The sequence below is a fragment of the Parus major genome, chromosome 4, assembly GCF_001522545.3.
Source record: "Parus major isolate Abel chromosome 4, Parus_major1.1, whole genome shotgun sequence".
NCBI classification, from domain to species: domain Eukaryota; kingdom Metazoa; phylum Chordata; class Aves; order Passeriformes; family Paridae; genus Parus; species Parus major.
The window spans coordinates 4,025,973-4,051,562 of NC_031771.1; the positions used below are offsets into that span (position 1 = coordinate 4,025,973).

The 25,590-nt window shown below is 39.5% G+C and overlaps 1 long non-coding RNA gene across 8 annotated transcripts in view; it reads right to left on the minus strand.

Moving 5' to 3' along the window:
* LOC107203569 overlaps window positions 1-8,196 on the minus strand; it is a 114,225-nt gene extending 106,029 nt beyond the window's left edge. For 2 of the 8 annotated variants that reach the window (XR_004497047.1, XR_004497046.1), the window contains exons 1-2: window positions 4,668-8,193; window positions 927-1,093 (exon numbers count right to left, since the gene is read on the minus strand). This is a non-coding gene — a long non-coding RNA (uncharacterized LOC107203569). Of the gene's footprint in view, window positions 1-926; window positions 1,094-4,667 lie in introns of all 8 variants that reach the window. The other 6 variants (XR_001521241.2, XR_004497048.1, XR_004497050.1 and 3 more) reach the window with 5 other exon arrangements.
* Window positions 8,197-25,590: the final 17,394 nt, after the last annotated feature.

Consider the following 25,590-nt stretch of genomic DNA (forward strand, 5'->3'; position numbering starts at 1 on the left):
TTGTTGTTTATTATAATTACAACAACACTATTGCTATGTCACAAGCAAACTGAGGAAGACACAAATCCAAGTAGGATCTAAAGTAAAAGACTAAGAAGCACTAACCCATGCTGGGCCAAATGCCACTGATATTAATTAAATTTTCTATGTTTGAGCTACACTGCTCTGTGCTTCTTAGAATTGATCTTTTCCAGCTCATTTGTTGCTGACTGAATGCACAGCATGCCAACCAGCCCTCTGCTGCAGCACTGATCACCTTGTTATCAGCTGCCATTAAACAGCTACAAATACAAAGTACTGGGAATCTCTCAATATTTAATTTATTCAACTCTTCCACTCCTGTTTTAAACCATATCTCCTCCTAATGCACCATATACTTCCCTGTTTCTCTGTGATTACCGTTCATTAAAATACAGCACTCGGGTTTTGGTAACATGACAGCCAACATCACTGTTGTGATCCATGACCTTATTATTTAGCCCCTAATCTCAAACTCGGCTTTACTACAAGAAACACGCCGCTTGAAATGTCAGTAATTTGTAAGGTGAACAAAGTAACAGATCCATCAAGTACAACAGGTGCAAAACAAACAGCGGTATTTAGGTGTGTGAACTCAATGCCAGCAACCACAGAATACAAATGTAATTTAATAATCCATCTCCAAAGTAGCAGTCTCGAACAACATTCCAAAGCCCTCTCCCAACCATCCTCCATCATTTAGATGATCTTATTCCCTCTCCCCCTTTATCTGCCTCCATCTGTCTAGTTTGCTTCCTTTCCCCAGTGTCATACCTACACTTCAGTTAGACCACACTAACCTAATTAATTTGTCCGTTGATTGAATTCTTGCTGCCCATCTCAGAGGGCTGTTATACTTGAGCTGTGTTCAATACTTTGAAAAGGAATACTGTAAATAAGAGTATTACCTATAGACAGAGCTGTCCAGGGGCTGGAAGAGAGCCTCACTGGAGGAAAGCTGCAGTCTCTGCCTCACACGGCTCCCCACTCCCATCTGTTGTGTGCTGTGCTGTCTGCAGCTCTTTCAGAGTAGGACTCTTCTCTCTCAAGTGGAAATCTCAGCTAGATAGATGTCCTTAAACATCAGAGAGAAATACACATTTCTAAAGCACTGGTTGTTTTTTAAAGCAGAGAAATAAAATAATTTTGATAAATTGTATCCCAGAAGGATCTAGTCCTTTCTCCTGAACACAAAAGCTCATAATGACTGCCTTTTATGTAGGCAATTAAATGTTACTAGAGATGTGGAAATGAAACTGAATTCTATCTCTGGTTTCTCATGGATAAAAACCTGGAAATCTTTGTGTGTTTTCATGTAAGATTTTCTAGATTCTATTTTGCATGGAACATGCCTAATAGCAGTTGTTCAATTCCATATGTTTCAAGTAGTCTGTGACTGAACAGTTCTCTTAGAGACCAACAAAAATTTTAAAATTCTAATTAGACTAAATGAAAAAATAAACCTTGACATGTTTGAAAGCTTTCTTTTAATTGAATTTGGATAAAAACAAAAACAAGATTAGGAACTAAAGGATGTAAAAAAGGTAATGAAAATCTGCACCACACAAGACTCCAAAAAACAACCACATCCACAATACACCAACCAGCCAGGGACCACTTAAGAGATACAGAGGACTTATCTCAGAGTGCCAACACAAACATGTCATTTGTCAGTATATTCTTCCCTAATAGCAAGTTCTACATATGCTATCCACAGCTTTCAAAACGGTAACTTTTAACTTTTCCTCAGTTTTCCAAACACATCAGACTTGCCTGCCAATTAGAATCAACAGGAACTATACTTTTCCATGTTAAATGAATAAAAACCTCTACAATTTTCCATATTATTCAACTACTTAAGAAATAGCACCACAAAAGGTTTACACATCACTTTTAACACCCTTCTCCAGGTCTTGCTCATACTTGTTATGCTTTATCCACTTAATTCCTACAGTGGACTGAATGCAAATGGTGTTTCACTTGCACAGTTTTAGCACTGTTTGACAAGAATGTATTTTCCTCAAGTAAAATATATACTAAATATATATTTCCTAAAGTAAAATATATACTGAAAATAATCTGTACTGAAAACAATGGGAATTAAAAACTCCTAAAACTCTGAAAGAACAGTAGCAACTTTATGACTCCAAAATGACCAGGATATTACTTATTTATAACCTGAAAGACTAAGAATGCTTTTCAGATATGTAATGCAATTTACAGAGGTCTTGATTCTCTTCATTAGATTATTAATCATTTCCTTGGTGGTTGATCTATCAATTGCCAAAAAAATTAATGAGTGACAAAACTAACTAGACAACAATTTTACCATTATTTGCTTGGCTTATCCATAGTATTACACCCAAGTACTGCTAAGGAGGTAAATGTTTTACACTCTATTAAGAACATGAATTTTTAGTGCCACTGTCAGAATAAAGCAGAGAATTAGGCCTACTGAAACTAAAAAAAAATTTCAGAAAACACAGGAGTAGCACAACACAGAACAGCCCAAAAGCCCCCCCCACAAAACTGTGGAAAAATTCAGTACTTGATTAGCAGTAATACTGTGCTTTCCTGTGTACTAAGAGCTGTATGGATGACAGCTACTGTAAGAGAAGAAAACTGTGGAGGAATTGCAGCAAATTGCTGAAAGCAAGAGACAACTGATCAAATTTGGGCAGTATGGAAACTAAGCTACCTAGCTGCACATCAGCTGAATTAAAAAAGAACATTTCATAATGCTGAAAAGTCTGTACAGTGAAAAAATCAGGTCTCTGCTCAAAACTTTTTTAAATGAATCTCAATCAGTTTAAATTACACTTGATCTAATTCCTTTTTCCTCAAACTCTTGATATTAACTTCTGTATTTTACTAAATTACACACAGATAATAAGCTCTGCATATGAATCACTTAATATGATAAGCTGTCTGCATTAATTTAAATTTTATTTAACTGGATTAATACTAAAAGTCTGTTTTGACAATTAAAAAAGCTTTCTCAAAGGCAGAAAATATGATACATTATGTTACCTTATCCCAGCATCACCAAACATAATAAAGATTACTGTCCATTTAAGGCATCATAAAAGAATATGACAAAAATATTTATCCTCATGAATACAAAACACCTTATAGCTCCCAAGAACCAGTTCTGATTTGTAAAAACAGTTGGTTGACTCTCAGACCAGCAAGATAGCATTTAAATATTTTTCTGAAAATGCATTTTTCTTACATTTTTCCCCAAGTTGAGCTGTTAACTGTATTTTGGAAAAGATGTTTTAACTGAAAATGTAAGGATTCAGTGACTGCTAAGCAGAAAATAATTCATTTGGGCTTTGCATCAGGATGTTCTTATGTTGCAGGGTATAAATCAAACAAAATTTTTTTGCAGATTTAAACCTGCACAAGCAGTTTAACATCTTCAAGCTCTCAGAGCCAAATTGGGCATCTGAAATATTTTGAGAGTCAAGATTTGAAATGTGCTTTCTTAGTGGCTAATCAAAACTGACTACCAGTTTTGGCAGTATTGTGACAGAGGATATGGACCAGTGGTCATCTCATTCAAGAGTTGCTTGTAAGATGTTAAGAAACAAAGGCAGATTAGTGAAAAAGTCATCTACATGCAAATACAACTCCAGTTAACATCAGCTGCAACTCCATTTATTATTATTGTTATTCTGTACATCCATTGTATTTATACTACCCTTAACTAAATTTATATTTTAGAAGGGGCTATTAATACCATAGCAAAGGTATTTGCAACAGCAAATCAGGCTCAATCAACCCAAACCCCCAATTTTTAGAATGGGTGTAAAAGATGTCACAAAAAAACTTGATGCCTGGTAACATTTCCTCTTCCCCTATTTAAGCAAGGCCTAATCTTTACTGAGGACTCCCTCTGATCTCCTCTATAGGAAAAGGCCAAAGTTTCCAAGACCTCACTTCTTTAGTTCATTCAAGTAAATGGAGAAATGTAGATTAAAAAAAAAAAAAACCCCAAAACTCAGTGTTTATTTTGGTCTACTGCTAACTTGAGCAACACATTACGCACATTTAAAATGGTAATAGTCCTGGACTTCAGCCAATTTATCTGTACTTCAGAGACTGCACCATCTGACCATCTCCCTGCCAATCATCTCCCAAAAAACACTCCTATTCTTGGCTGAACTGCATTTAAACTTACTGAAATGGTCTGCTAATCAAAAGCTATAAAGTTCCTAAAAAGGTGTTATGGAAAACTAATAAATGTTGAATGCATATATGAGTTCATTAAATTTTAAGCTTGCAGCCAAAGCTGCAATGAACGATATTAATCTGTAATTGCTCAGCCCCTTATTATTGCCAGTCAAGTTAAGTTCAGCACTGTTTTCTTGGCACTGTGGCTGAATAAATCTTCTCCCACCAACTTGGTTCTTATCTAAGTTTTTAGCCATCATAACAATGTATTTTGTCCAGACCAGGCCATGGAGGCAGCTGGTGAAAGAGTCACTGCCTGCTCCTTGCCTCCTTATTGTGCCACAGTCACACAACTGCAGATATACCTGATTCCTTCCTAGAAACCAGAACAGCCTTGGAGAAAGTCTGAAATTACTCTCCACCCAGCTTCTCCCACAGGCACTTCTATGATCCCTACAGAATCTGCTGCTTACCTGGTCCAAGGTGTGACTCAGCCCCAAGTATTTCTCTCCTGATGAGAGGATTGTTGTGGATCAAAGACATCAGAATGAGAAGCCCCCACCTGCCGACTTGACACTCAGTAGCCATCTTCCTGAAAAAGCCGTGAAAAGATCCCGAGTCCTTTCCAGGAGACTCAGTTCAAACTTAGATCTTTGGCTCTGCTACTTGGAGGCTGCCACATATCTCAACAGAAAAGAAATGCAAATATAGTTTGTTTGCTCAAGCGGATAAACTGTGAGGTAATCTGGCTTGCTTTAATGAGAACACCCAAACCTAAGGTAGACTAGGATAACAAACACAAGGAAAGCATCAGTGAAGTTCTTAAAATACCTGTATTTTTAATGTATGACCCTCAACAGAAAAAATACAAACTTGATGTACAGGAGCTACTGTTGCCAGCATTTGTACAACAGCCCAGTTTCAAAAATACCTGGAGGAAAAATTGAATCATGGAAATGGTAAATATCAAAGAATAATTTCAGACCATGACCCTGTTTAAGCAGATGCATGTAAAGAAAAGAAGAAAAGGTAGACAACAGAAAGCGTATTACTTTGAGGCTGAGGGAATTATTACATCTGAAAGGAAAGACAGCAGAATTTGCTAGCAGGGGATTTGGACAGTGGGTCAAGCATTGATGGAAAGTACAAAGATTCCAGAGGAAAGGAAATGTGTATCCCCCTAGAGAATGCAGAGGCACCTGTTGGTACTTAAGCAAGTAAATTAATCCACAGCTGGGAGTCATGCTTGTCTGACAAAACATTACCACCTGTCTCCTCAAAATAGGTGGAAAAGACAACAAACAAAAGCAGCCTGGTGATATGGAAAAAAGGGGGAAATTGGAAAGAGTGTGAAATCTGGAATGAAGGTACTAAATGGATTTAGAAGAAAAACTTGAAGTTGCAGACCAGCACTGACAAAATTCCACTAGGGTTTATATCCAAGATTGCACATGGTGGAAACAGAAGAAAACACTTGCGTGCTTTCAAAAAACCCATCACTTACTGAACACTACAATTTTCTGCACTGACAGTAACTACAGCAACTAGGAATAAATATAAGAAAATCATCTGTACCCACAGCAGGAACAGAACATCTGTGCATCAAATCTTCAAATTACTAACTTGTCAGTTCTGAAGACAACTGGATCATTAAAAGACTTAGAACACAAAGAATACCATCAGAACCTGAAAGTTTTCAAATGTCATCTAAAATCCTGCATGATGCTTTCAGAACTAACACCACTCTTCCTACTAGAGGAAACTATAATCTTGTGGCAACATCTATGAATCCACCTCAAAATATACAAATCAGTACTATTTCATCTAGAACAGCTCTTCCTAATGGCAAAATTAATGTAGTGAGGCTAAACAGTAAACACAGCAGCAGAGAAAGGGTCTCAGCAAAGAAGCTTTACATGAGAAAGCAAGAACAGAAACACACCTTCTCTACACTGAGGTTCTCAGTACAGCCTAAGAGTACATCCCTATCACAGCCTGAAAACCTAAACATCTAGCACATGGCAGAATGGCCAAAAGAAAAGATTAACTAGAGATCCCAACAGAAATTAAGTATGCGGATATTTATCATCTTTGTATTTCCAAGAAATAGCCTAACTTACTTTGCAGTCCATAGGAGAGAGACTACTTGTTACTAGGAATCCTAAGTGTTCAGCAATTAGGTGGCAGCACTTTACTGCAGTTGCTTCCAGCGATCTATTCGTGCTCTTAATTGCCACTTAAAGCCTACAGGATGTCACTCCTCTGCCCAAATGGAGGGACTTGTGCCAAAACTCGTTTTCCTAAAACCCCTTCAGAACAGGTGCATCAGCCTTTCATGAGGTAAAAGTTCTAAAAATCAGAGGCATCACATCACCGAAATTCCTTTGTGTCTACACTATCATGATAGAGAGATTTGAAATTAGATACTAATCCCATTCCTGCTCTGCCATGAACTGATTGACTTGGGGCAAACTAAATGTTTCTGTCTCTTTTTCATTGACAGGTCAATCTCTGCACAGTACAGAGGAACACTGGCAGACGTGGCCACAGTACTTGTAAAGCACATTGATCAATAAATCAACCTTTGGACTATTTTAGTAGAGATTTTTTTTTTTCTCCTCACAAGCCCTGTACTTAAAATTCTGAAAATACACTGATTCCTTTTCAAAGCACTGGGAAGCAAAAACCACCCCTGTTTCCACTTCATCCTTTTTGCTTTATTTCTGGGATCAGTGCATTCCTCTATATGCATCACTCTTCAAAACTGCTCCAGTCTTCTGCAGCTGAGAGTCAATAGCGAAGTGTTAGAAGAAATCAAAGTTAGCTGTTATGTTCATAGGCTTTCAAAAATCAATAAGTAACTCATGTTTTTAAAAGCATTATTGATACAATTAGAATCTCTTTACAGAGATTCTGATGACAGGTTTTGTTTCATTTCTTTTCTCACTGCCTGGCAACATGACCTGTATATTCCCTGGGTGAGTGACATGAAAAACTCTTTTTTCCTGTGAAATAAAGTATCTGATGTTGGCTCTCCAGGACTGACATCGAGGACTGTCAAAACTTGTTTCAAACTGGTCTTTGCTTGTTAGTGAAATTGATACAGCACTGTCCATTTTACTCTACAGACCACACTTAAAAGCTGGCACTGGCAGCATTGGGTGTTTCCAATACACTAAGCACCACTGCTGCCACCTAGGTAACAGCTGATTTTGCCTAAAAAATGATCAGTGTTACTCACAATGAAGGAACACCAGAACTTTCGAGTATGACCTTGGTGTTTTTTTCCTTCTGGTATATTACAGTTACTAAAATAAAGGTCAGGCTGGAAATATGTATCTATTTCTAAATGGCTAAAACATTATTTCATTCTGGCCAAGCAAAACTCATCCATAAAATACAAATATCTCCTTTAGAGCAGTCATTTACCTTACAAATTATTATTGAGGACTGCTCTGTGATCTTCTCTGTTAAGGATATCTAGCATGTCCCAGTTTAAGGGCTTGAACCTATGTAGAAAGGACACATCCTGGAACAGCCCACATCAGTTGAACCCTGGTGCCACTCAAGAGTGGATTTAGCTGCTCCTTGCCCTCAAATTATTTAAAAATCAGCAGGACTTTTGCACTGAAGGAGCAGTCAATTTTTCTTAAACAAAGCTAATGTACCAAGAAACCAAAGACTGACACAAAGATCCATTCAGCTCTAAAGCCAGTAAAAGACAATATGGCAGTTACAACCTATGCACAACCCCATCAAAAGATCTTCATGTCAAAAATCAGGCAGAAACAATAACAAGTTGCTAAGTTCTCAATTAAAAACTATCATGTGCATAATCATTATATACCACAGTCTTGTTACAAGCAGAAACAATTAAGTATTTTAGCTAATGGCTTCAAATTCTTGGTTTGGTTACAGCTCAGCCTCCTCAACTTGCTGAACTTAAAAGTCGTACCCTATTAGACAACAAGGGGACAGGTACAGCTGGGACCTGCAGGTGGAAGCCAAAATCAGGCCCTCATTAATTTTTAAAAGAAAGAACAATCTGTGATCTGTGAAAAACACGTTGTGTCAGTAATCTGCTAGCAGGTATCAATGTACCTTCAATGCAGAAGTTCAACACTGAGCTGGCTGTTCATGCCTTGTGTCAGCTTTAACAACCCTGAGTAGGAATCAGGACATAACACACCATCTTGAGGAGAAATATACATAATATTTCAAAAAGTCCAGGCTGTAAGTTATCAATAAAAACTGAGGTTCTCCAATTCTATCAATTAAAGCATAATACAGCAAAGAGCATGTTCCAAATGAGTAAGAAACCAGCACAGAACACTAGCAGCACATGTCAGCACAAACCCCAAAAGCTAGGTGCATCCAGAAATTTAGGATCCTAAAAGGTACACATAAAACAAGAGACCACCAAGCAGATACCTTTGTCCACAATAAACTGCACAGACATCTCTCATTCAGGCAAGAACGTTTTTAACCACACAGTCTAAAGCAGCGTCAGCCATGCATTCCACAACCACAGAGCACAGGTGGGCCTCTAATGCACACAGAACACCGAGCTGCTCCGTCACAGGAATGTGGCACCAGCAGCTTGTGTGAGAATTTCAGTCTCCTTGGTGCCAGATGCTTGCTTAATGACTTACTCTAAGTTTCTTTCTTATGGGTGGGGAGGGAAGCTGCATTTGTTAAGGTTATAATTCCATATATAAGGTTATAATTCCAGAATAATGTCACATGGGGACAAGCTTCTTCAACAAATTTGCTCAAGAAGCTGTTCTGTTGATGCTCACCTTGGATTTATGGACTGAGCATTCTTGATTTAAAAAATGTAGGAAAATAAACAGCTCAGCTAGATGATTACTGCCCAGCTCTTCCTTTTTTTTATGCAATATGTTACACGTGTGTGTCTACACAGTATACTGCAAGCTAATAGTACAGTCACAGTATGCATTAGTATATACTGTATTACATACACACTGTGCAGTCTCTGTATGTGCATGGCAATTCTGACAAGCATCTTCTGTTTGCTTTTAAATGGCAGCTGCAAGCTGAGTCAGCTGGCTGCAAAACTGCCCTCTGCTGTTGTGCTGATTGCCTTTGGGTCACCTCCCCACCTGCTTCTGGCACAGCTCCGTGGCTGCCTGGTGCCTCCTGAAGACCAGGTGACCTTACCTTGGCACTGTGCTAGAGTGGCAAGTGGCTACACGTGCTTTGCTTATTGCCAACACTCAAGCAAGACTCACACCAGCATGAATTCGAGTCATTCTCTACAGCTTTCCCCTGAACTCCTTTCATCAGCAGACTTTGATGTCATTCTTTTTAAAAATTAATGCATTTATGCTCTGAGCAAAAAGACCTCGGCAGGGAATAAAACTAGTTCCAAGGTTCTCTCATGCTCATTAGCTTCTTTCTAAATATTTCCCATTATCTTGTGATTTTGTTAAGTACAAACCCTAACACTGCATAGAAATACTTTACATCATCCTTTGCCTACTAATAGGATTATAATTATTATGAAGAACTGAAACATGGACTATCACTTAGACAATGGCTGAGAGAAACAAAAGACTCTTCTTTCTTTTATACTTAAAAAAGAGACAACCACCATGGACAATCAAAGCAACAAAAGGCTTTAAACGTTTTCTATGCAGACAAATAAAGAGACAGATACCCCATTAAAACCCAAATTGTTCCACAACACTGTTATACACACTGTACAGTTCTTCTGGCCAAAAAATCCACAGATTTCCATTAATCAAACATCTCAAACCCACAAGAGCTCGAGCACGAGGCTTTCCTGTCCTGAATTCCAAGGCAGACAGTCAGCTCTGACTGTTACCTACCCAACGATAAAGGCACCCAGCAAAAGAGCCTGTGCTTAGGAATACTTGACACCAAGAATTGATGTAGTCTGACATCCCCCTAAGAACCACCCAGCTGTCTGTAAAATGCTGCTTTGATTTCACAATTAACACCTGCCAATATTTCAATAGTTGGTCATTCAGACTATATTTCAATGAAAAAAAATCGAACTACCATGTGTTTTCCTGAAGAAATGGACAATTTTAAAGACTTGATACCATTGAAATTTAGAAAGCATTTCCCATTTAGCTGTCCAAACATGCTACCTCTGTATGTTTAACCTCATTCTTTCAGCAACAACCCATATTTCACAACAGTCCTATTGTTCCAAAATAACTTAATATAACACAGAAAGGTTATTCAGATGCACAAAAAGATAAAACCATTCACTGCTTAAGGACAGAGACAGCAGCACAGGGTTAAAACCCCAGCAAAATACTCCTCTCTGCCAAAACTAATTCTTCTGCTCAACAGCCCACATGACAAAAAAAAATCCAGAAAACAAATTATCCTAACAATGACAAAGTGAATGATTTGCAGCTCATGTCTTCTCTGCTGTAGTTACCTGTAAGTCTTAAAATCTGGTATTGCATGGCCCCAGAAATGCAACAAATAAAGACACCTTGCAGCTTAGTGGTCAGGTCTACATTTTGTTGCTTTTCTGGTGAAGAACAGCCAAGGTTATGCAGGGAGCACTTCCCAATCCTCCTGCCTTGCTACAGCATACCAGCACCTACTGCCCCAAGTCATCTGCACGGAGAAATACAACGTGACGCAAAAGAGTTCTTTTGGCTGGATTTATTTCCAACCCATATTAAGCTCTGTACTGATACAGTTCTAAATCCCCAACATTCTGGAATCATCATCTTTACTTGTGAGGCTCAAGGAACAGGGTAAGAATTCTGGCTGGCCAGACTAACCCAGCTAAAACTGTTTCCAGTTTTAGCCTAACAAGGCCTCCCTCCCTGCTTCCCACCTCCTCCAAAAAACAGGCCTGCAGAGACACCTCAAGTTAAGTTCAGAGCTCAAAGACACAACTTTCTCTGGATGTGAGGAGTTCTGCAAGCAGTGAAAGGAGACTCATTAAGGCATAGAACAACACTGAGATAAGGGTCCTGTTCCTAATTGCTGACAGCTCTATCAGAGCTCTGACCCTCATGGTCATTAGCACAGCAGATGCTTGAGATTTTTAACACAGGTCCCTGAAGTTTTATTTTTGCTACAGCTTGAAGAAATGAATGTACAAATGCCACCTGTCAAAAGGAACTGAAAAAAGCCAAGTAGGGTGCAAATGCATTTGCTGAGTATAAACTCATTGCTTATAATAGTTGGATTTGTGTAAACAAATATTTCCCTTTTGTACAGATAAATCAATTTTCCACAGATATCCTAAAATTCAAAACTGACAAATACACTCCAAGCCAGCAACAGCTGATTATGTTGCGTAAATATAAATAACACAGTATGTGGCTTTTAGCACATTACTCTGTGCCACCATCAGCTATTTAAGACAACTGACAGGTAATGGTCTCTGACAGCAGATGGAGGTGTTTCTATCATAGCTTGGCTTCTCCCTCTGCACAGAAAACATGTGATTAAACTCAACTTCGTTTCAACACACATTGCTAAACCCATCAACACACAAAGGATTTCCTTTCAGTAGAGCATTTTCCAAGCCATCCAGATGAAAACTCAAGGGTAACACAGAACTTGCATCTTGAGCTTCATTTTAAGATTTAGTTTTAAAACAGCCCAAATTACATTATTTTTATTTGCTCTTTTCAGATATTCCTTGTACAGTCTCAAGTGAATCACTAATTACTTCATGATTAAGTACTCTTAAAGGCTAAACTAATAAAAAGAAAATTAGTCACTGGGCAGATGCAAGAGCTAAGCCTCAGACACAGGGCAGAGAGAATTTCACATTAAGAGTTTAAAAAGTGATGAGGAATAACATAGAATGAGACTGTAAGGCAAAGCACTTGGAAATATATCACAAAGCATGAGCCATCTCATACCCAAAGGACCCGCATTCTGAAGATGACAAAGCTACACAGACACTAAGTGCCATCTGACTAACCTGTAACAACTGGAAACCAACTCTAAAGTTCATTTGTTTCTTGTGTGTAGCTGACCAGCTGGCCCACAGACAGCAATCACCAGCTTCCTGCAATAGCTCACTGAACTGCCAGTAGCTGTGAGAGCGGCTGCAGCTACACTTCACTCTGACACACAGACTTCAAACCTTTGGGGTTGCCTGGTGACTTTTTAAGGAATCAAAACTTGTCCTCATGCTTACCAGCGTCTGGAAGTGCAGTGGCAAGTTTCCTAAAGGCGCAAATGTTTGAACAAGTACAGAGAACAGTAAGACTTGAGGAATACCCCTGTTTGACATCCAGCCATGTATTTTTTTGCTTGCATATACGTATCCTGATTAGTACTGTACCACACAGCTAACCAGTGTATTAGAAATTACATTGCTCCTTACATTTCCAATATGGCTGGACTGGAACAAGCAATATCTGTATCTAAGCCAGCATCCTGAAAGACAGGGCAAAGCTTCTCTGTGTCTCTCAAGATCTATCTCAGATAAAAATGTCATATGCTAGTGTAAACCATCCTTAAACAAACTGGCTCAGACCCATCCAATACTTATTGGTAAAGGACAGCTTTACCAGTTAATAAGACCTAAATCCCATACTCAGAGCAGCAACTGTTTAAGGGAAGACAACGCGGCCTTTCACCTGCAATACATCCCTGTGCTGGCCTCTGTACGGTCACAGTTACAGAACACCCACAGCTGTGATGGATGCTGGCACAGACACCGCCCTCATCACACCAGCGGAGATGGAAATGTGATACCTAATCCACTATAAAATCCTCTATACAATCACCAGGCAACAAATTCTCTTGGTTTTATCAGGCATCATTGGGAATGAAGAGCAGTAAAAACCTGTTGATCTTTGTTTCACAGTCACAGACAAAGCTATTTACCACATCCATGGAAAATAATGAGGTGCTCACTAGGAACTTATCACTATTATGATACCTCACCAAAAAGTAAACTGACAAGTATTTGAGTGAAGGGACTGTGAAGGACAGGAAGGGAGCTGTGCTCATCTACATCCACTGCTCACACCAATCCTTACACAATCTGCTTGTGATCAGCAATGCACTTCAAGCTTCTAAAGGGACACTTCCACTACTGAAGATACTGAACTGAAATACTGAACTGAGTTTGGGCAGCCTTGGACAGTAAGAAAACACAGAACCAAACTTCAGAAAAAATACTCACATCAAATACAGAAATCCATACACAATATGTATTTAGTAAAACTATTCTTCAAGCCAGAGTTTGTCCTCTGTTTAAAAGCTAGCCTCTGAGGTAACTTGCTGTCCTATAACTCACAGCACCTCAAAGCCACAGCATAGCCACTATTATTGTGGCCACAATGCAAGATTTTAAGAGAACAATAGAAAGTGATCTCACTCAGCAGTGTACTCATGAGCTGAAAAGAACTCTGAACTCTTTTTACTGTAATAAGCAGAATATACTCTGCTGTAATTGCTGGGCTGTTCATTTTAGTCCCCTGGTGGCATTTACTGAAATGCCATCAATTCAAATGAGTTTTCATAAACTCTGCAGTCTGAGACCTTGAAACAGCATCCTCTTCCTAGTATTCATTTTCTAATAGCAAATGAATTAACTAATATCTGATAAACAGAAAAAACAAAACAAATTCTATTTATATACCTTGTTTGTTCCAAGGCAATTAATACCATTACAGAAACTGCACCTATTAATGCTTGCAAATACACATGAATATGACACAAAGATAAATATTTGCCATTTAAACAATGATGTAACACTAAACCACTTCACATAATGTGCCTACCAAACAACCCCATTCCGACAAAAAATACCCCCTTAAGCCTTTCTCTCTCAGAAAATCCAACACCAAACCCCAAAATAAAAAGAACAGCCTCAACAGAAAATGACCCCCCCGCAGCTTCTCCCCATTTTTTAATTTGGGTAACACAAACCAAAAGCCACAGACACCTCATTTCATTCAGAAGATCAACAGTAACTGCTGTCAAAATTTTAGCCTGATCAATTTGAGTTTCACAATTTAGCTTTGTTTTCTATTTTATGTCTCACATGTTTCATGTCACAAGGAATACCCTTCTCACAGGCCTATACCAGTGAAATGAACAACAACTGTGGCTTGATTACAAGAACCAGAAACTACAAACAGTGACAAGGCCACAGAAGACCACACAGTATTTACTGCTGACAAGAAGAATGACTTGAATGTCCCCATGCCACCTTCCTCACAAATTTCTTTCCACCAAGGCCATTAATCAATATGTGTCACAGACATGGCAGAAGCTGTCACCCCTCTTGGTTGTTATACTGCTGCAGAAATCACCCAGAGCTGCCACCTAAGCTCAACTCTGGGAACACTGTAGTGGTTGTCAGTGGAAAAATGATTGAGACCCACCTGCTCTGTAACAGCTTCCCTTTCACGCTGCCTAAGACACTTGCAGTGATCCATTATAAGTATGGGTGGTTTTCTAAATTTCAGTTCCCTGTAGCTTAAAGACATTTTCATTACTCTAAAAAAACGCCTTATTTCTCTCTCCAAGAATGATTCAGTGGGTCAGAAGAGATGCCTGAAGATCAGTCAGGCTGTATGTAGTGATTATTTCCTACTGCATTTGGCATATAAAATTTCAGGTTTGTTTACTGATACAACATCTCCCCAAGCATTTTATGACCCCAGTTCTTCCACTGGGTCATAAATAAAACAGAATATCATTATCACCTTCCTCTTTGGAAGACTGAGCAAAAATATACCAGGTGACTTGCTACAATTGCATCAGAAAACTATGGCACTCTCTGCAATAAAAATTGAATTCAACAAACTTATGTCTTTAATATTGAGTCAGCTTCCTTCACCTGCTCTTCTTACTTCCTAGCTCAATGACCCAAACTAATCCAACCAGAAGTGATCTCAACCCACATCCTGAAATTTCAGTTCACACACAGGCAAACAGACCAAAAGCACCACACAAGAAGAGTATGTCTACAAACTACATGTAGGATATTTTATAACTGCACGACAGGCTACTATTATTAGTTCAAACCTCATTTATATAGAAAAGCAATAATAAAATGGTAGTAGGAAACTTTGGAAATACATACTACCTAAAGAAAAGATTCTTGAATTAGAGAAGTAAATTCAAGAAGGAGAAAAATCTACATTCAACTGCAATTAAAAATTGCCAGCTCAGCCTCTCCTTTCTTTGGTTCTACTGGTAGGACCATTTGGCTGCAACAAAGAAATTCACAGCCAAGTGGAAAAGGTGTCAAGAGGCTTTAAATTTTCCTGATATATTGCAAACCTTTTTTTATTTTTGAAACTCAGGGTAATTATTATTACCTTTAAAAAAAAAAAATGCAGCACTGACGGGAAAAGGAATTGTTACACTGCATTCCCACCAGCATAACTTAAATGCAAGCCCATGTTCCTTGATGGAAACACAGGCCTTATCCCAATATATTTCCCAAGTCAGATTACTGAGTAATTTCCCTAATGCCTTGAAAACAACTTCATCTCAGCACAGTGTGGTGTCTGCCTCGCACTCCAAACTTCTAGTGTAACATCCAAATGCATTCCAGCCCTCAGTCCCTCTCATAGTGCACCAGAACTGCTGAATGAGAAACCTTCAATGCTATCAGCAATATATATATATATTAATAACCAAAGGCATTACTACAACACAGGCTGTCAACAAGTCAGCTGTAAGCTACAGAACGAAAGAAAAGCAGAAGACAGCGACTGGTAGTCAAGACAGTTCCTAGTAAGCTTCTCATCCATAATCAACTTCAATATAATTTCCTGAGAAAGTTTTTAGATATCTCAGTACTACCCAGCAAGGTCTCACAAAATAAATACACTTCTCTTCCTGCAAAATCCAACTGGAGACACTCAGAAAACACAACACCTTCTATCAATTTAGAGGCCAATCAATCACACAGCACAGCAGGAAGACAACTGAATCCTGCCTTCTTCCTCACTCCTCCTGACAGAGGAATAATTTACAAGTAACAAGAGGATTGCTTTGCTCTGATATGCAACAAACTCCAAATGTTAACAGTTCCACTTCAAGCATTATTCACAAAAATGCTCCAAGCACAAGAACTCACAGGTTGTCAAATGGTATGACATACAAGTCCTTGACATTCATCATTACAGTCCCTTCTTCTGTTTGCAGTTTACATGTGGGAAAACACAGAGCTATTCCCTTGGAGCAGGTCTGGAAGAATACTGCTGATTACTTGATTACTAGGTACATTCTGATTTGGAAAAAGCAAGATTCAAGTCAATATTACTACACTGATGTAAATGAAGTCTTAGCTCAACAGCATGGAGCTTTCAAGAAAGAGCAGAGCCTGGCCAAGTTACAATCAACCAAATTTCTTCTGGTAGCTGACAGCTGGAAAACATCAATTTGAGAAAAGTGTTTCTGCATTTCATTAAGGGTCTGGCACTGTGAAGTTCTTACACACTGCTGAAGCAACAAGTGGTAAAAAACCTGGAGGATGAGAACCACTAGGTGTGTAAAGAGAAAAGCTTCGTGGTGATAGCTGTTTAAACACATACAGGACAGTTTTCCAGTCCTCTGTAAGGGACATGACCAGAACCAAGCCACACAAATGGTCCTACAGCGGTGCAGCTCCACACACTGGAACACTCTAAGACACATCTTGGACATTCCTGCGCATATTCTAGCCTTGAGATCACACATTTTATTTTTTGATATAATAACCAAGAGGAAACTAAACACCACTGAGTATTTACTGCGCTCATGAAAATTTATGTCAACTGTTATATCAACTTTCACTACCTGTTAACACCAAAACACACTACAGTGTTTGCTGCTTTGCTTTTCACTGAGGATACCATTTCTATTGCCTGGTCATAATTGCATTAAAGTTTAAAACATCTGGCAAGAAGACAGGTCTCAAATCCAAGCCAAAAGAGATTTAAGTAGGGAAAATAAATGCAGACACAGGAGGGTTTCCTTCACCAACCCTCTGCTGCACTTTTTGTTACATGGTTATTGTTTTCCACTCCACCTCAGCCTACTCAGTTAATATTTACCAGGTGCTGCATCCTTGCTTCTTCAACACCTCCTGGGCTACAGCCTGAATTCCACCAAGCTCAGGGAACTGCTCCAAGGGAACACTGACCACCAGGGGGGCCTTGGCCCTTCCCCTCAGTGGCTGGCAGACCTAACACCAGCAGAAACCATTTCCTTTTCACCCAAGGTGGCAGCAGGAGTTGCAGACCAAGGCAGCTCTGGAGTCTGACCCTTACCCACCATGCTACAGAACCTCTGCCTAAGTCAGAAATAAACAGAATGACTACTTCTAAGCTACCTTTCCCCACAGTTTGCAAGGTTACATTCAGTTTGGAAATTGGTTTTAATACTTACTACAATGCACTGTGAAAAAACTTGGAAAAAAAACATGGTCTGCTGCTACTGTTGCAATACTTGCCCACATTTATTACCCTGTAAACATCATCAGCAATATTTGATTATCATCTTCAACCAAGTACATTAAAGTTTGTTAACAATATTCAAACATAACACTTGCTCTCTACATACATGCTTTCTAAATAAAAACAAGGTAATTCCCCCCTGGCTTGCCCCCTCTATAAATAGGGCAGATGCAGAACCCTGCAATAAGCAGCAATCTTGACACCCACACAGTTCATGTAAAACATAGCAAGTCATGCTTGTGCATGCAAGGCTTAGGAATTACATGCATGAAATTTCTGCAAGGGAATTATTTAAGGATGAATTTCAATATTGATTTCCACAGTACACTTATGCTGGTTCTGTGCTTTATGTGAATTTGGCAGACACAAAGCTTGTACCACTAGTTTACAATTTTTTATCAAACTTCAGCAGAAGATTTTTAGCCTGGAAAAAAAAAAGTCATGGCCCCTCCCAAACATTCTGGGCAAGTGAACCCAAGACTGCTTATATATTATGGAAAAAACAAACAGAGCTCTCTGGAAGACAAATTAAAGTCCTCCAAAACACTATATGACAAACTCCTTAGCCTTCAACTGCTAAAAAAGGGTTTACTTGTTTCCTCTCATAAGAAAAGACAAAAGCCTGTGCATACTTGTTACTTAAAGGCTGGTTGTCACCTCAGAAAGGCAGTCCTCAGCACAGAAACCGTACTTCTATGCCATAAATCATTTAACTTGCAATTACTTAAACAAGACCCTTCTGTGAGCTCATTTCCTACGCTATTCAACTAGATCATTTTACACAAGTTTACTTCATATTCAAAAATCAGGCAGGGATAGATTTTTCATTATTGCCTTTCTATATTCAGATGATTTGTTTAAAGACAGCTGTCTTTCACCACTGCTTCCCTCAGTCCCACATCCAAGTGATGAGCTAACTACAATTTGTTATCTCACATTTCTCTTGCATTTCAGATCAGCTCGGGATCCTACCGTCTTGGCACTGCAATTCAGCTGTGTCCTAGTTCTCTCCCTCTTATTTAGGAATGGGTTATTAAGCCTGTCTCTTAGGCAATGAGATAAATAATAGCTGTTGAGTTTATTACATTTGAAGGTCATTTTTCACTCCACCTTCAGCAGTGTCTGTTCACAAGCTGACCAACATCTGTTGTGTAGAAACTGTAAATTCTTTATGGGGAAATAATTGAATCACTAGACAAAAGAACACCAATGTGAAATACATTGCCATTAATTCCCTTCCCCACTTCCAAAGTTCACAATCTGCTGGGAGAGGTTTGTTAGAATGATGTATGTATTTAATTTAATCCAAATGGGAAATACAATAGGTTCCAAAATGTTAAGCATACTATGGCCATTATTACCACATATTAGCTGTGATCCACCATATGACCCTACATTTTCCCAATAATATAGGGATTTCTCTTTCTCCATAGATTATTATTTCTCTTCTTCCATCTTAATTCACACATAGCTGCATATATCTTCATTACACAACACAAAGAAAATAACATCTTTCTCTGTCCTGGCAGCCCCTATGACTCATTTCATACAGGCAAACACCGGATATCAGAGTAGGAAACAAAGTTCATTACTGCTGTAAAACTCTACCCCCCTCAAGAATGGAGCTGCTTCTATCCCTTGAGCTGCTGGATAGTGACAAGAAAGTTAAGACCTGTGGCATCCCATCCCTTTAGAATTAAATAAGCTGGGCAGAAACTATTCATTAAGCTCCCTTGCACACTACACAAGCAACAACATCCCAAGACTGCTCATGCCACAGTTCACGACCAATTATTGCTTTGGAACTCAAGCACAGAACACAACACATGGTGAAGTCACAGAAATCACCAGTAAACATCAAAAGCTTTGGTCCAGGTAGCTCCTATGTTTTAAAAAGCAACCCAAAATAACTAACAGCAAACAGCAGGTTTTCAGGTGAATGAGATAGATGAGCAGTGGATTATGTACACCTTTGCTCGTGAATCTGGGATTAGACAACAAAGTACAGCTCATCTTAAAATGAATACTGAAATAAAAGATTGTATGTTACTGATTAGTATGACAACAGAAATGCAAATGATAACTTTTTACAGTCAACTTGTACAAATCCTTTAGATCCAGATTACCATACTTTCTAAAACGAGCTTTAGAGCCCAGAGGGACTTTGATAAACATCAGCTGCATCAGGATCTTGTCAAGCATTTCTGGGTTCTGTTGAGTGAAAAAGCAGAGAGCCTGGAACATGGATTGCCAGAATTCTGAGAACTAACTTTTGGGGATTTTGGCTCAGGAAGTACTGACCGAGGGCACAGCAAGGTTATCAAGCCATCTGGCAGTTCCCAAAAATATTCAAAGGAGATAGAATATCAAACTCCTTATGCTGAGGGCAGTGGGGGGAGGGGGCAGAAAAAAAGAAATATTTACTAAAATTAAGACACAATAGGCTCAGAAAATATTGTTCACCTCATGCCTAACAGAACTAAACAATAAACAGTGTCCCATGGATAAAATGCTGAGGAGAAAAAAAAACTAATGATGCTTTAGGAAAATCCAGGTGAAAAATGAAATAAGCTATGCAGTTGAAAAGGACTTGGCCAAAAAGAACCACTGCCAGAATCTTCAATACCACAGCAGGTACTGAAAAAGCTCTGGGTTAAACTGTTCCATGCTTGCAGGGATGAACACAGAGCAACTACCACTCCCTTCAAATGCATAGCCAGGACATGAATCAGTGACCTCTTGCTTTTCTGGGGAATTTATCCAGTTGGAAGGCAGCCAGCACAAAGAAAGAACACCTTCCATATAAACACAGTGTCTCCCTCTGCTCAGCTCAGGAGAGATTCAAAGGCACAGCAAGTTTCTGGTTGTGTGGGGTCTGAAATGCTGTGCCAGAAGGAGCTCAGAACACACGATTTTGGCCTGTCCCTATGCTGACATAATAACATAATATAACCATTGAAGAAGATGCTATTTCATGTGCTGTGTCTTCTCCCTGACACCGCTGCAACTGCTGTGCAATCAATTCATTTGAATTTATGGGGACCTGATCTGGCTCACTTGGCCCAGGCTCAGAACACAGTGCTTGTTCATGGAAAAGGCAAAAATCTCTGGAGGGAGCTTGGAAAAATATCTGTGTACTCTATATAAACTCATCTCTTAACCAATACATGCTCTTTCAGATAGTATTACTGCCTCAGTAAGAATCAAATTAAAAATTTCCAGTGTTCAACAGACAGTCTCAAGCTGTAACTGTCCAGTACCATGAAAATCTGGTCATTTTCATCAGAAAACAAGCCAAAGAAGCAAAACTTGGCCTTTTTCATCTAGCCAGAAATATTATTTTAACAGATTATTAATAACCTTTCTTAAGATGAAAAATAAATCCTTTCATTTCCAAGCTGTGCTAGATGTGAACTTCTTTCTAAAATTTTATTCTAACTTAACTGTAATCACAGTGGGGGTTCTTGCTACTCACATTAATTTGTTTTGGACTAAGAGCCACATATTTCTAAACAAAACAGGCTATATGTGAAGATGGACCATTATAATCAAGTTTAATAAGGAACTAGAGCATTGTTCAAGCCATTTGGTTTTATGTGTCTTGGTCACAGGGATTTACTGCTGAATCCTTGCTTTCATGTAAAATACAGAGCCAAAAACAAAAGCCCCCACATTTAAAACCACACAGATCTGCCTGACTGCAGGCAGCATTACAATCCCCTCACGCCAAGCTCTCGAATCCCTGTCCAGCTGTACACTAAACCACAGCTCTATTTTCAGCTACTCCATCACTCTTCCACACAGGGAAAAATGACAAGTGTCAAGAGCTACTGAACACAGAATTCTCACAGTTGGTCAGCACATCAGCACACAAAACAGCTGCTCTTAAAATTGTGGTACACTGAAAAAAGTGTACCACCATTCATCAGCCTCTAGCTCTTTTATGTTATCATCTTAAGACACAGCTCCTAAGCATCTAAAATTGAAAGGTTTAATTTCTTTGAACTAATGTGTCAGGTCAACCCCAACACTCCCAGGGACAACAGACTCTTAACACTGTTTGTCCAAGTTAGATAACCTCGCCATTTATGAGAACAGGTAAAATTTGTGAGAATTAGGATGCAGGAGCAAGGCTCAAAACTAACAACAAATCTCACATCTACTCTAATACTTCTGAAGAGGCGAGGCTGCTGTGGTTTTCCTATCCCTCTTCATTGCTCACTATTACAATCATCACACAGTCACCTTTTTTCCTATTAAAAGCTGGAACATTTCCTTGTCAGTGCACATTAGAGCACAAGAAATCCCACAGGGGGACAAGCCTCCAATACACTGAAGGCACACACTCTTAAAGAGGAGAGAAGCCTATCTGTGAATTCCAATCAATCCATACAGCTCTCAGGACTTAGAGCCTCTGAAAGAGAAGTTACATTACAAGTCACTGGGACACGACCGCTTCCCCAACAGCTTCCTGTCTGCTGGCACAAGCTTTCCCTACTTTATGTCAAAAAGGAAACGGTGCTTGACATAGCATTATTTTTAACAAGACAGTTCTGCCCACATTTTCACTCCTTTCGTTTGGCCACTTTCCTAAAGGAGGAAAAAAAAATTAAATAACCTAACAATCAATCCCTTCAGCATTGCACACAGTGTCCAACTGCTTTCAGTTCAGGTTAAATTAAAAAAATCCAGCAAAACCCCTGAAAACACACAAAAAAATTCCAGAAAATATGAAAGTGATGTCAAAGGTAGGATGATCTCTGACACACAGATCAACAGCAGCTGCATGGTTCATGAGGAGCTGATGACCAACTTTTCCTCCACTTCCACAGGGTGACACTTGCAGAACTGTCCATCTCTGGCACTCTAACCCCCTAGAGCAGCTCCTGCAGGAACAGATGTTATGAGCTCATTTTGCATGTACTAGTCATAAAAAATACCAGATGTTTCAGAAGGAGGAAGAAGAATACAGAGAGAATGTAGTTCAGCAAGGACAGTGTTTGAGGCAGGGAGCATTAAGGAGGTACCAAAATATCGCAGGGTCTCAGCTGGGGAAGAGAAGAAGGTGTGACATTTAATCCTGCAGCAAGGTCAGCACCGTGCAGAGCAGCTGGCCCACATATCCTGTGGCAGGACAGCCTGCCAGTCCTTCCCTTGCAGACTCCTTTTTGCTCCAATATCCATCACAGAAGCAAACACCAGCCAAGCACGTTTCTATTTTATGCTCTGCTCCATGCACTCCTGTCAGACCTGACACATTGTGCTTTTTTTTTATGAGCAGTCAATGGGAATGTCATTAGTAACCTCACAGCTCAGCTTAGGGAACACCAACAGGATTTCAGGAAAAAAAGACATGGGACAGCATCCTAAACCATTCTTCTAGGTGACAATTCCCAAGCTATGACAGTCAGGTGACAGTGCAGTGCCAGATGAAAACTGATCAAAGCTGCAAGTGAACTGGGTTAGACACTTGAGCAGCCACTGGCTGCAGCAGGGACACCACTGATTGGACCCAGAAGCACAGGATGCACTGGAAACCTGCCACAACATAACCCTAACCTGGCTGCCAGACTGAGCCTGGCTTTCCTCCAGCCACAGATACAATGTCTTCATTTATAATTTAAGAGTAATACTGCCCATGGTGTTTAAAATACTAGAGTAAAATTTCCTTGTCCTAGTGAGCAGGAAAAATCCTCTTGACCACCAGATTTGGCTCAGCCTTCTAAGCTTTACCAACAGTAAAAGCTCTACAGTACTGAAAAAGAGAAGGTGCTGGTAACAGCCAACAGCTGCACACATTGTTCCAGCTCCACTCAGAGGAACCTGAAGAAAGCTCTGTCTTTGTCTGACCAAAATAAACCAGGACCAACACTGAACTCCATGCCTTCTGCAGCATCTCCTGAATGTCCTTCAAAGCTGTCAGCCTCTAAAGAACCACCTGTCCTTTTGATTTCAGTTTACTCTTTTCAGTCCATGATAAACCCCCATAGAACAAGAATCTTAATGTTATCCATAATTTCTCTTTTAAAATTTCATCTTAGATTATGATTAGAAACCAGTAATTTCATATAAAAAAAAACCTGATACGAATTTTTTACCTCAAGTAGTGTAGAAACACAGGACAATAAAGTGGAAGACAAAAAGAGAACAACCTGCAACCATCACTGACAAAAGGGAAGTTCTCTTCCCTGCTGTTTGTATGCCTCTCAAACTGTTTCCCACCTCCTTCCCTGGAAAAACATTTGACAAAAAAAAACAACATTTCCAGCACATTTTTCAGAAGAGAGAAGAGTAATATTTCTTTCACAGAATCTCAACCAACATCAACCGTGACTTTCACCGGTAGAAACATCTGAACTGACAGTGAGGAGATTGTCTCACTTCTGTTGTTACTTCTAGGAGATCTTGAACAGCTGAGATCTTGAGACTGAATTTCTTGGATGCAGTTTTGTTGGTTTATTTTGAAATGGACTTAGAATTTGTTCTCAACACTGCTGCCAGCGTTTCCTTCTCTTTGGCACTACAAGCAAACATGATTTAAATAAGACCCAGGTTGTGCACAACTGACAATTTCTCCAGTAGCTGCCATCTCTTTTCCTGGTGTTTCATCTACCATCCTTAAATCCCTTGTTCCCTTCACGACCTTCCTCTAGCTCCCCACCTCAGTGTGTCACTGTGCACCGAGCGAGACAAGCTCAGCTGGCTGAGCAGTGCTCAGGGACCGTGGGTGGAAGGACAATTCCAAACCTGTGACTGCTCACCCACACCAGGCAGCAAATGTGCTGTCACAGAGGGGAAAGGAAACACCTCCTTTCAAATCATTGTTGCAGCACACAGCTCACTAAACTTCATAAACTGTAAAAAAAACCTACAAGATTTTACACTGGGTCTAGGTAAAAGTCCTTTCTGCCCACTTCCTCTGTGACAGACAAACTGCTTTGACAGAACTGACACCTGAGTTTTGTAAAGAAATAAAGCTAAGTGCTTTCACATTATTATTTGTGTGACAAAATCGATCTTTAAACTGTCCTGTAAGTCCTGCTGCTTGACCAATAGTTAGATAGACATGCAAGGGAGACATTAAAGATTGATGTTACCCATTTTAACAAATACCAGCCTGTCAGAGGTGCTAGCAATGTACATATGAAGAAATCTGGCAGTAAACACATTAATATGTAACAACCAGACATTTATCCCCATGTGCCTAACATCACAATAAAGAATAAAATCCTTCTTCCCCCAAGAGGGAAAAACAGGAAAAAACAACTCAGGGGTGCAACCTTTCTTCTCTATAGTGTTTAAATGAAAGGCATCTTGCACTGCTGAAATACTTTTAATTCTAGAGCACACTGTACTCCTCCATCCTCCCACTCTCCGAACAAAGAGCTTTGGCACTAAAATTTAAGAGATTAGTGCCCAGCAGGTGATGATTACAGTGGCAAAAAACACAAGAACCAGAACATTAAATTGTGAGCTGTGTTGCTTCGGCTTAAGAACAAACAAAAAGCCCCTCACAAACTACACAACCAAAAGCACAAACCATACCCATTGAAGTTTTTATCAGAGCAGAAGAAATGCTCTCAATACAGCCCTTTCCACTACACATTTCAGACCAGCTGAAGGCAAACAGCCTCCTCCCACTCCTTGGCAGTGCAATTCAGGGTCAGCTGTGCATGAGAAACATCTAGTGATGATCTAGTGATCATCAACCTTTTGTTTAAAAACAGAAATGCATTAAAAACCCCACAATTTGCATCGATGTGTTAATCTGATACTCCAGTCAGGCCCTTGCTAGTGAGAGGTCAGTACACTCACACTGCGCTTATTGCACCCCTCACCTGATGCTTACCAAACCCAGCAACCATCACTACAGAAAGACACGATTATAGAGTAAAACAGCATCGTGTAAAATACACATAAAAGTAAAACGAATATACAGTCATTCAGTTGAGGA